Genomic DNA, 11,441 nt, shown 5'->3' on the forward strand with positions numbered 1-11,441 from the left:
TGGGCCAAAATTGACATTTTTAGATTCCCGCGCTGAAAAAAAAACCTTTCCAATGTAAAACACCTCCACTGAAGAGCAACGCTGTTCCTAATCTCCAACCTCGCGCGAATTTACATTACAGTGCCAATTGTGAGGACTGTGCCGATGCAATATATAAGGGTAAAGCAGACATCAGAATTGGTTTGCAGCTGAATGGTGTGATTCCAAAGGCAACGGGAGATACGGTCAACCCAAATTATTCCCCGATGCTGCGTTGGACAGTGGTGCACAGAGCACAACTAACAACAAAGCACAACACGCCGGCAATAAACGTGGCTTCAAGACAACATCGTAGCTGTCGTTTCTGGCAACGGCCCTTCTTCATGGCACGTCGGGCAGACAGCATATTGTATACCACGGGGGCCTGGTAAGCATTAAATTATTTAAAACATTCTTTTTTACATAATCCACTTAGGGATACACTTATGGGCCCAATTCTCATATGAATAGAGATAGAATGACTAAAAACCTGGTAACCTGCAGTTTCGGCTGCTGTATCGTACCGAGGTCACGTGAGACACCCGGCAAGCGGAGGAGACGAGTTGCCGGCACGACGCAGTCGAGCGAGGAGGTTTCTGATCTATTCAAGGAGACTCGTCATGCCCTCTGGTCGATATGCAGTGGGTCTTGTCCTATGGAACAGTTTCAATGCATAAGTACGTGAACCCCTTTTTCAGTGCTAAACGCAGCAAACACGTCGAAATTAGCGTTTAAAAGCATTGTTGCAATATACTGTGTCTGCGACTTTGGCCTAATCATCTGCAATACGCACAAACCCCGAATGACCTCCTAAGCTTAAAGGGGGTTGAGCATATGAAGCTCTTGGATGGGTGACCACGATACACAAAGTCAGTTGCGGCAATCGAGAGCAGTTGCTGCAAAACTCCACCTTGACCCACCCGCTATCACCGGCATGGTGAAGTATGGTCAATGACTTCTCGTGGCCCGCAAGACGTGGCACAGTCTTCGTCTAGTAGTGTTTTGCAACAACAAAAAACCAGGCTTTTACAATCTGCTGTACGTAGTTTTACGCTCCACCTGTCTAAATAATACAATCGTCGTTGATTAACGCTCCTCTGCAGTGTGGAATTTCATCAAGGCGGCCATTTGGGTCAGTTAGTGTCGCGTTTCTTCACCACTCTTCTCAGTATGCTGCCATTATTTATCTTTTCCTGCAATAACCCCCCCCCCCTCCCCCCCACTTTGTCTTGCTGGAACATCTGAGCCGGACCATCGCGGTTCCCTTACGGCATGGGTGCGGATTTTTGTTTATCTCCCACCAACCGGCTATTTGCCCAGCCGAGGGAGCACCAAACTGTGAAATTCTGGACCTCACGAGGCATCTGAATCTACTTTGGGGGGGCAGGCAGGGCCGAGGGTGGGGGTTAATACGTGTCCTCATTGCTTGTGCTGTCAGAGGCACGGCTTGTGCAGTGCGAACACGATGTGCCATCCCGGGGACATGCTCCGGGCTGACTCGCCGCTCCGTTGTGTTGTGGAAAAGAGGCGTGAAGGCCTCATTCAATGCATTTTTCTTTTCACTGGGCTGGTGGCTCAAACAATTGTTATTGTTGTTCATGCTTTTCCCCTGTGATGATATATTCTCAACCGCCAGCTTAAATGTTTTGATATGGAGGGTTTTAAATTGCTAATAATTGTTATTTCTTATTCTTTTCCCCTCAATTCAACAGGTTTTTTTTATTTTACAATGACGTGATTGGCATCACAGTGAAATGAAAGAGATTTTTATTCGGAACTCTTGCAGCTTGTAGTGCATCACCATGTGTCAATGAAGGGTTCTGGAACATATCATAGGGATACTTCCGGAGTGAGTTCAACGTACATTTTAGCCACACTCGGAGTCTACCTCTTAAAGCAATGGCTGTTCGTAGCATGTCAATCAAAGCGAAATGTTTAAAATCTCACAAATGGAATATGTGAAATGATGTCAAAACCAAATTTCATGAAGATAACTTTTTTGCGCAGTGCCTGAAAACTGGGGCGAGAGTAGCTGTGCACGATGCTTCAGAAGGCCAGTTTCATCACGGATGGCTGAAACTTGGATTCCAGCCCAGAATCTCACCATAATTAGCCGTTTGCTCAGATCCCTAATCCACCTAGCCACTTCCTTAAAATGGTTATTTCTTTAATAAAAACCTTCACCGCTGTAGACTTGATCGCCTCGGAAGTGTAGTTAAATGTGATTCGATATTATTTGGTGCAACACATTCCTGCGGAGGGAGCTGGTAGGAACGTTGGGTTGCTCAGTCAATAGCCAGGGTCAACGGCGGCGTGGTGTATTCCTCAAATATGGCCGACTGTGAGGGCGGGCACAAGTCGACGTGAGTAGGTTAAACGTTGAGTTTTATAAGGGCACCACAGGGTGACCAGCCCCTCCCCACCCAGCCCCACCCCTCCCACCCAGCCCCTCCCCACCCTCCCCACCCAGCCCCACCCTCCCCAACCAGGAGGTTCCTACCAGTAATATTTTAAAAGTATGTGCCACGGAGTTATGAAACGCATTGAGAATAACAATAAACACACTCGTTGTTTGCAATTCAGTTGGCATTTCCCAAATGTTACGTGCTAAAATGTGTACAAGCTCAATGCCAAGGCGCACAAAAGTAAAGATAATAATTAATTATTTACGCAGGAAAACCACACTGTTTTTTTTAGGAGGATCCCGCTTTGGGATTTTATGGTAAGATGTTTGCAACCAATTAACGAGCGGGAAGAAATCGGAGCACCCGGAGAAAAAACGTGCGCACGAGGGGGGCAACGCTCTATCCCACGTACAGATGGAAACCGATGGCGATTCGTCCACTTGCTGTAGCGCCTTCTCCTGGGGAGCCAGGGTATGGCATTTCGACGTCCACTGGAAGAACATTTTACAGCATCTCTGTATGATCTGCCAACTCTCGCTGCCTCCACAGTGTTGAAGTAAATGCGATTTTTTTTTGTCCCCCATCAGTTGTGCTGTAGAATTAACACGCACATCAAGAGCAGTCGAGAATGAACGAACGGCGATACGTAGGTCACGCGCGAATTAAATGAGTATCAAAGGAACATTGTGTGTGCACTTTAGAAGATGAATGTTAAGTACTAAACGTGATGCGGAAAGAGACGAAACCGATTTAATAATGTAAACAAATGTACATGTCTGCGTCCCGGCGTGCACCAGCATTGAAATGTTTTCTCAATGTACACATTAGAGCTCGCTAAATAATTCTGTAGCAGTTAATTAATAATGAGTAACAAATGAAACAACGACATTCGGTGCTGAAGCATGGCCATATTGTGCAATGCTGTCACGTGCATTACAAATAAGCTGCTTGTGTTGTCAAAAAAATGTGTTTGTCTTCCATCCGTATGAGCCCTCTCTATCCTCTGGAAGAATTACCATTGCGCTCTTCATAAGCGTGCACGATGGAGAAAGAGGGCATCTTGGAGAGCCGAATTGTGTGGGCCTGGTGACTCCCGAGGGCTCATTTGAAGTGGCTCCTCTGAGTGCTGTGCAGAAGGGACATTTCCAGAAACGTCGCCAATTGTACACTACATTTTTTTTTAAAGATAGTGTTACTGACAAATGCGTTGAGCTGTTTTTTTATTATGAAGTGGGAGCACAGGACAGGCAAGAGTGTCATCCTGGGATCAACCGCAGATAAAATTGATCTGGGTTCTTAATGTATATATGTTGAACTTCTTTCGCAGCGTACGTAGCCAACCATGCTAATCGGATGTGCGGGGGAAGGACAACAAACTAAACACAAAAAAATAGTTTTTAAATAAATAGTTTTTCAATTTATATGTAAACATGCACAGCGTCCCAGTCGGCCGACAGAAGGGCATCTGAAAGTGCGCGACGCGGTGACCGCCTTTGTTCGATGGATAGCCAACATGACCGGAGTTTGCGTTGGAGTTGATGGCGCCATCAATGGGCGTCGGAAAGTAAGCGTCATATTAAATTTGGTTTTCGTCGTCACGTGGTGGGTTTACATCTCTGAAAAACAAAATATGTCCACGACACAAACGCCTCCTTAGCAGGGAACGTTACAGGGTGCAGCACAGTTTGAATAAGAGAGATAGGCGAAGGGATTCCAATTATTTCGTGACATCACCTTCTTCAGAGATCATTCTCTATTGCTCTCTCTCAGAGTTTAAATACGAATTGACATCATGCCAATACATTGGCATTGTGGCGGTAAGTCAATACGCGTTCTTGGTGTAATTGCAATAACAACAAAACGGCACTAATTCAGCCATTATCCCTTTCTTGACCTGGACATATCAACAAAGAGAGGCCACAGGCTGCGAATTTCTGAATAATATTGTCTGCAACGAGCGTTAGATCCCACACACACCTCATTACTTGGCAGTTGTTTTAATTGCAGGCGTAAATGCGCATTTATTAAGTATAATAATGAGCACCGGTTGAAGTCCCTCTATCTATGAGCCGGTGGTTGAGAATCCCACATATCAATGAAGGAGACCAGCCTCCCTACGTATCGAGTGGACTTTATAAGACCCCCCCCCCCGCTGACCTGAAAGGCTCTCAATGGGTTAGCCCCACAATATTTGCAGGAGCTGATCCGGGTTTGTACTCCGACAACGTCCCTGCGATCATCGGATTGCACTCTTCTAAGTGCTCTGGGGTCAAGGCTCTGTTCGTGGGGTGATCGCGGGTTTTTGCCACTGTGGAGCTCCCAGACTGTGAAACGACGCTTTGTGCCTTTGCTAATGAAGACGATCGGAGTCGTTAGAGATGATTTAAGTCCGCCTTGAACACTCACCCCTCTAAACTGGCCTTTACCCCCTCACTCGGCCTGGACGTTTACCCCCGCAGGTTCTGTTTATTTCCTCGCTTGCATAGACGACAGAGGCACATTGGGATCTACGGATGAAATGCACCACTTTACAGATGTAAATTATTAGTATTTTCGGACAGAAACGGTCGACTTTTCACAAAGCAGCACGAATTTTATTCACCCTGAAGGGATGATAATGGACTGTTAATCTTTGTGACAGGCATATGAGCGTGTGGCTTTTCAATTGTGAGTTGAGTTTGCTGATAAACATCTAGAACATCACCCGCCCATATATACACATATATAGATTACGCAACATATTATTTGGGTTACGCATTAAGTAGATGTAATTTCAGCTACACTGATGTTAATTTCTTCAAACTATAAAAATTACCATTAAAGGTGATTTTTTTTCACGCCAAACTTAAAGCCGTGCTGATCTTACAGACGCATGCACGCATACCAACTTATGTGAAAAATATGTTTTTAAAAATCGGAAACTTTTGAATTTGATTATCATTACATATTTGTTACAGTGGAGAGTGATTTGTTTACATTGCGACTATCGTTTTTATTTTACCTCGGCACAATACTTCCATTCAAAATCAAGCCAATGAACGGTATTCCAATGCTGTGTATACAGAACCTTCTAAACAAATGGGGTTTTGTGCATTTTAAATTGAGCGCAGGTGTGAAACATTTTTGTTTTGTGCCAATTTTATTCTACATTACAAGGGCACTCGTTTGTGCTGCAATGCATTCATTAATCGTAGGCAGTCGTGTTCTAGACCATTGGATATTATTCCCATTTAAAAAATATATTTAGAGATTGCATTTAAAGAGCTGTGGAGATCAACCATTGGATAATATGCCTATGAATTTTTTTTGTTATTTGGAGATTGAATTGAAAGCGCTGTGCAGATCACTCCAGATGCACGCATGCCATTTACTGGAATGTCTAGACACTGCACGGATGTGATTTTTGAAAACGAGATAGGTGGCATTTTGCCTATCCAGCGGAGAGACTTCATTGACCTATCGTGAAAATATTATCCAAGATTGAGGCGCTGATCCTTCGAGGTCACCACCTCTGCTCTTTACTAAGGTAAAGCCATAGAATACGTAATGAGCATAGAGTGAACAAAAACCTCGCTGACTTGGAGTGCCTCCGACCGCTACACTTGCGCTTTGACTAAATATTGTTCAAATTGTGAGAAGGGATACAAAAAAAAATCCACATCACTTCCTGCAACGATTGTTTTAATTTAAAAAATTCTTATGTTCATCGTTTATGTGGATTGTTGCAGTCAAGGATTACGAGAGACTCATGGCAGCAGGAAAGGCATTTGTCCACCAGGGCTGACGATACAAAATGTATTTTTTTGACCTAACCCAAAGATGAACTTATTTTACATACCGACCTTGCCGCATTAAGTCTCTGCAATTCCACTTAAAACATGCAACGCCTAGTCTGTTCCAAAGCGAATACGCTGATACGTTGAATACACGATGGTGTGTGCGATGCCAATGACGATATTGACATGTTGACATTTGCAAGAAGTTACACAATGAATCTAACCTGAACCCTTTAAAATGTACACATTCAAATTACCAATCAGATTCAAAGTAGGAGAGGATGTTTTCTTCAATGCAACGCACTAAAACATTGCTTGCTTCTACTCACAATAACGACGAAATTGTTTGGCCAATGGTCTCGTTGCGATGCACATATACTATTTTAAATGGTTATTTTGATTACAATGCACCACTGACATCAGATGCAGAATGAAGTTCTTCTGTTTCAGATTTCAACAGATCATATCAAGAGCGATTGTTCAGTTCATTGCCAGAGAACAGCTGTAGGCTAAGCCAGGAAGACATAGACCTTAGTGATCAGGTCATTAGCTGTAACCTAGCAACCACCAAAGAACTAAAGCTTTAGCTCTAAAATGATGATTTGTCACTGGCTCTGAACAAAACATTGTACCGCTCATGATTAACATTGAAATATAACAACAACAAATCCATCAATTATCACTCTGGCTCTGACAGTTTATACATTCTTGCAGCCGAGTACTGCTGAATAAAGTTGACATTTCACCAGCGATTGAACCAAGACTTAGATTGAGTCAGTCACATCAACAATAACTACACGGTTGTAATCATTAATGTAAAAAATGGTGGTCCATCGTACTGCTGATGCCGTTATGAACGTTTCACACTGAGGGACTTGGCCCGCCAATGCATTTGGATGTGAAAGGGGATTTCACGTAATTCGACCAGTGCATTATCTAAGCCACACGAGAAAGCAGGTCGAGGGGGTAATGGCTTTGCCCTGATTTGTTGCAAGTTGTACCTTGTTTACAACGTCCTTGACGCTTGCACATCGCCTATTAATATTCATGAATGTTGGGCTGGGGGGGGGTGGGGGAAGTGTCAATCACTCGGAATCATCAGAGAGCAAGGATGTCCAACCATGGAAGAAAAAAAAGATAAGCCCCCACTATACACGTGGACAAGCCGTGCTGATTTAATGTAATCTTTTTTCAGGGCTGGGTAGTGCTTTGGAGTGTGGACTAATATGCACGAGTGACTGAACTGAGACCGTCAAAATCACAACAAGATGAATGCGCCACGAATGCACTTCTTGGATGTCCTAGTTTGAACTCCACTCCTTCCAAACTCATCGATTTTAAGCATTCACATAACGCAGCTCGCAGCTTTGGCAACTCGTAATTTTACGTGAAACTCCGCCCCCCCCCCCCCCCCCCCCATTATTTTCCTTACCACTACCGCTACCGTTATATTGTTTTTTTTTACATTGAATATGAAACTGCGAAGAGGTGGCCAAGGCGTGCAGAGGCCATGGTGCTGAGCTGGCGCTGTCGATACCCTGAGTTGGAAGCAAGGAAATAGCTACGTAACTTGGCTACATTGACTCTGAAAAATGGATTTGACTTTCATGCAAAAAATCTGAGAGCAACGCTCATGGGAAAGTGCACCTCCTGGCATATAAAATTTCCAAGGCCCACTTGAAGGATTGTTCACTGAAGTCCCTAAAAGTCTTGTGAAATAATCGTTGCTGCAGCCATTCCCGACCACATGCGATACAAGTGCTCATGTTTGGATAGCCAATGAGTCAAGAAATATGATTATGTATGTATGTGGAACTTCTTCCACACCTTACGTAGCCAATCGTGCTAATTGTAGGTGCCGGGAAAGGATTATCCCTTTCATGCCGAAAGGGACGAGCAAATTAAGCCTTTGGGAATTAAAAGCATCGTCTCAAAATCTTTGGGCCAATTTCTTGCACATCCCAAGGTGCCGTTTTTTCCAACACTGGAAGTTTGTGGCGTCGTGTTGCTGCTCACTTATTATGCGACTCGCGTCTCGAACTCTCGTGTCGAATTGTCAATTCGGCGCCACTGGAAGCGACAGGGGCCGGTCTCATCGTGAATTGAGATTCCCGCCCCCTGTCAAAATTTTTAGACGGGCGATGGAATTGCCTATTCAAAAATGTGTGGCTTTCCGTCACACCCCAAAATATTCCGCATGAAACCTATGCGACTGAGAATTATGTGCCTTGTTAATCACTTCCCAATGACAATTTGGATAATATATATACCACATATTACCACTGTTACGATACTGGTGTGATGTAATGGATTGGTAAATTGCAAATCCAGAGCCCCCCCCTGCTTATTCTCCCAGGACGGCAGCTGAAACAGTGAGACCAGTTTGTCCAAAATAATTAAATCACTGCCTCTTCAGCCAGAAGTCCAAATATGTACACCCCAGTTGGTCTCTCGGTTGGTCGCGTGTGGTGGGCTAAAGATGCGGGTACTCCCACCGATTCACATACACCTGATCACCGTGGAAGAGTAGGCCAAATACAGTCTAGAGCTCTCTTATGCCAGTATTGGCATGAGGTAGTAACATGAGAACTGCTGTCTTAAAATATCACTGCACGCAATGTGGGTTGTTGTGGTATGTGGGCCTGTGGCCTAATATGGGTCACAGTGTCCCAATGTGGGTCACTGTGTCCTAATGTCGGTTGCTGTGGCCTGTGGGCTAATGTGGATTGCTGTAGCCTAATGTGGGCCACAGTAACCTGATGTGGGTCACTGGCTTAATGTGGGTTGATGTTGCCTCATGTGGGTCACTGTGTCCTAATGTGGGTTGCTGTGGCCTGTGGGCTAATGTGGATTGCTGTAGCCTAATGTGGGCCACAGTATCCTGATGTGGGTCACTGGCTTAATGTGGGTTGATGTTGCCTCATGTGGGTCACAGTGGCCTAATGTAGGTTGCTGTGGCCTAATGTGGGTTTCTGGCCTAATGCAGCCTAATGTGGGTTGCTGTAGCCTAAAATGGTCTCACGTGGGTCACTTTGGCCTAGTGTGCGTCACAGTGGCCCAATGTGGGTGACTATAGCCTAATGTTGGCTACTCGCCTAATGTAGGCCACTGTGGATCGTTGCGGGTCCCTATGTTGGGTCAGGCTTTGACCCTGCTACCGTGATGATAGGAGACGGTAAAACATGCAACGGGTTAACGTTGAGTGCCAGGCGGCAGTCAATTAACCCATCACCCCCTTCCCCCAAGAAGTGCCAATGGCTTCGGGCGGACAAGCGCTTGGGTTGAGTAGTGGGACTGATGGAGGGAAGGCGGATAAACTAATTAAATTAATGAGCCAACGGCACCCAGAACCACAGTGAGAGGTCAGAGGGGGCGCTTTAGCCATGGAAGCCTGCCCGTCTCAGAGAAGGAACTTCCAAATTAATAATTCCACGCCCCTGGATACTTGTGAAGCAGTAGCTCTGGAGCAGGGATCCACATTGACCAACATCAACTTAACTCAACCGGCAAGTTAGCATATCTGGGAAGCACAGTGACAGATGGTGGTAGTCTGGACCAAGAGATTACAACGAGAATAAAGCGGAGCCTCGTCCGATTTTAGTCGCCTTCGAGATCGTCTATGGGACAAGCCAGACATCGCCTTGTGCAGTGTGTAGGTGCAGTGGTTCAGTGCAGTGTGTACAGAGCAGTCGTAGTGAGTGCTCTCCTTCATCGCTCGGAAACTTGGAGCCCTTACCGTCGCCACTGACATCAGCTCAAATACACTTGAAAAGTTTGATGGGGATCAAACGGCAAGACAGAGTAGCTCATACTCAAGTCCCTGCTAGAGCAGGAACGACTACTTTGTCAACTATATAAATGCACGTGTATTGAACTTCTTTCGCACCATACGTAGCTCACCGTGCTAATCGGAGGTGCAAGGGAAGAACAACAAACTAAACACCAAAAAGAGGTTATAAATAAATTCGTTTTAAATCTGGATTTTAAGGTGCACAGCTCCCAGTGGGCTTCCGAATATCGGAAGGAAGAGCGTTCCAGACGGCCGCCGAAGCGCATCTGAAAGTGCGCTATGCGGTGACCGCCGTCTTTCTTCTGTGGAGTACCTGCAGCGGTCCCGTGGACTTCTTCCCACAGCCTTGCAGTCCACCGGTGAGATGCCGACCACAGATTGGGCTAATCGGAGGTGCTGGGGGGGGAGGACAAAAAGTTGCCGTTCAATTGCTGCTGCCCAGGGGTTAACTTAGCTCCCTCCACAGTAAAATAACATAAGTGCCACTTTGTAGAGGAACTCAACAGAGGTGTGTCCCTAGTTTTGAACACTCGTGCCCACCATAGGAATGTGAAATTCCCATCGCTGGCTTGGGGCTATGAATAACATTGAGCACACAACCAATGGCTTTTCAACTCTGACATATTGTCGTGGGTCCGTGTTCACTTCGTACGAACATTTCACAGAATACTGTGCGCATAAAAATAATTACGGGGAGCGTAATTGCAAAGGTCCGATTTCCAAGTCGGCTGTTATTCGACGAATTTGCACAAGACGATTGAAATATGTCTGGGAAGGGAAAACAAAATCTTGTCAACACCCCTGCAGCCTTCATCAACTCCCCCACTGATACGACTTGCCACTGCAAAAAAAAAAACCTCATTTGGCAGACAGATCGCGGCTGCACGACTGTAAATCAACGCCACATTCAACGGTTTTATACGCCACGCTTAATTTGCCATTCTTCGTTTTTACAAGCGTCTGACAGTTTTGCCAACGTCCTGAAAATGCTATGCAGCTACCACACGGTCACGTTCGATGCATTATTTTTTTTAGTTTGCGCCAACAGGAGATGTATTATCCAATTCGGGTTTTTAGTATGAATTTTGTACTTATAACTTCGCGAAAGGAAGTATGTGCGGATGTCAACATCATTGTCGATATTAAGCACGTTGCAATTTACAGTTTAAGAGTAATGCTCTCTTTGCATTTTGGAGGATCCAAATAGAAATCATGAAATTAACTAAATTATCAGACTTTTTCTGGGATTTATAGACATCTTGTATATATGCAGTTTACTCTTTGGTTCTTTCGGTAAAGTCACGTAGAAAGAAAATAAATTGAATAACAGAGTACGACGTTTCGATTGCAACACAAGCAACCGTCATCAGGAAGAACTAAATTTGAGAGAGAGACAAAACACAGACATGGAGACACATAGACAGACACACAAGAAGAGAGAGACAACACAGA

This window comes from Lethenteron reissneri, chromosome 51 (genome assembly GCF_015708825.2).
Source record: "Lethenteron reissneri isolate LAM-NWPU_2019-01 chromosome 51, ASM1570882v1, whole genome shotgun sequence".
Lineage (NCBI taxonomy): Eukaryota > Metazoa > Chordata > Hyperoartia > Petromyzontiformes > Petromyzontidae > Lethenteron > Lethenteron reissneri.